This window comes from Pteropus alecto, unplaced genomic scaffold, assembly GCF_000325575.1.
Source record: "Pteropus alecto unplaced genomic scaffold, ASM32557v1 scaffold7, whole genome shotgun sequence".
In the NCBI taxonomy this organism is placed as follows: domain Eukaryota; kingdom Metazoa; phylum Chordata; class Mammalia; order Chiroptera; family Pteropodidae; genus Pteropus; species Pteropus alecto.
The window spans coordinates 40,701,724-40,703,645 of NW_006494614.1; the positions used below are offsets into that span (position 1 = coordinate 40,701,724).

Sequence of the window (1,922 nt, forward strand, 5' to 3'; positions counted from 1 at the left end):
AATTCTATTGTTATTCAGTTAGAATATATTCAGAATTAACTCATGCTTCAAGATAAACTTAAGTTAGTATGTAGTATATATTTTTAGAGGCCAGTGCCAATTGAGTTCCTTAAAATCCCATCAGGGGCACTATGAGACTTAGTACAGGCTATTCGATGTAGTTTGGACTCGAGTCCTTGAAAATATCCATTTTAGAGCTAGTCACAATTTTGAAAAAGCACAAAAAATGATTATATAGCAAGGAATTAGATATATAGGAAATATAGACATGCTGATTTGAGAGGCAGTAATGAGGTATGAACAAGGCAAGGAAATATACTCAAAGTATCTTGGAGAAGTAGAGTGAAGGTTCACATGTAGAGAAGAGGAGGAAGATGAGCACATAGAAGGAAATATTTTCCAACTATTTTTTAAATTAAATTTATTGAGGTGATGTTGGTTAATAAAATTATATAGGTTTCAAGTATATAGTTCTATAACACATCATCTGTATATTGCATTGTGTTCACCACCCAAAATCAAATCTCCTTCCGTCACCATGTATTTGACCTCCTTTACCCTTTTCTACCTCCCCCTTAATATTTTCCAACTATTCATGACTGCTGCTTTTCTTTGCTGACTTGTCTTCGTCTTCTAATACCCTAATTGTGGATACTGAGCAACAGTCTCCTCTTTGTATATATGCTTTTTCTCTTGGCGAACTGGTACTGGCTTATGTTTCAGTTTGCTTATTCTTAGTACCTGCAAATCTTACTCTCAATCCTCAAACTCTTAAACACTAATCCCTTATCTCCTCCACTTCCCTACAAAATAAGTCTTGAATTTTTCATTATAATTTCAAACTAAATATAACTAAAATCAAGCTCTATTTTATCTTTCTCCTCAAAGGTTCTCTTTCCCAAAACAACTCTCTATTTCTATTAAAGGTTTAAAATCCAAATAATATTCTTTTTTATCTTTCATTCCTCATTATTTATTTAGTGAACAAAGCCCACTTTACATTTTTCACATATCCATTGCAACCCACCCAATTATTTTATTCTTTTCTTCATTCTTGCCTAGACCACCTCAACTTCCAAACCACCTTCTCCCTGGATGCATTCTACACAATGCCCACAAATTAAATATTCTGATACCCATGTTATCAATCTGATCCCCTGTTCAAAACTGTCATTAGCTCCCTCACACCTACGAAATAAAGTATGAACTCTATAAACTGGCACTGAAGACCATCTGCCCTTTTCAATTTATCTTCTATGAATCCCAAATTTATTATAGTCTTACAGTTTCCCGAACATACTGGTTTCTACCTTAAGATATCACTTATTCTATCTCCCTGCTCTTACTCCTTAACTCTGGTCTTCTCTCTTTTGCTTAAATATATCTTATCTATACTTTAGGGCTTATCTCAAGTCTCATCTATCCTGAGGTCCTCTCCAACTATTTTAGCTATCCTTGGGGAGCTCCACTAAAGTCTTTTAGCTCTTCTCTGTAACAACTATAGCATAACTGTTAAAAGAACACACTCTGCAGTCAGGGCAGTTTCAAATATTGGCTTCACAACCTACTATGTGACTTGGTTACATAATTCTCTAAGCTTCAGTTTTGTTGTCTATAAAATAAGGATCAGAGTACCATACCTCATCAGATTGTTGTGAGGATTAAAAGATATATATATTTATATATATTATATAAAATATATTTTTATGTATAAAATATGTATATTTAGTTAACAAAGCTCCTTAGCACAGTGCCTTGCACATATTAAGAACAATAAATAGAACATCCTGCATTTAGAACCATTTATTAGTAAATTCTAGGTTTGGAAAATAATTTATTGAAATTATGGAGTTTTCTGAACTTTTTCTTAACTAGGAGAGCTAAGTTTTCTCTGCTTTAGAGTTCTTCATTATTGCTCATAT

At 33.1% G+C, this 1,922-nt stretch overlaps 1 protein-coding gene across 3 annotated transcripts in view; it reads right to left on the minus strand.

Moving 5' to 3' along the window:
- The window catches only part of POLH (DNA polymerase eta), a 28,821-nt gene that overhangs the window by 12,405 nt on the left and 14,494 nt on the right, over positions 1-1,922 (minus strand). The window lies entirely within an intron of this gene.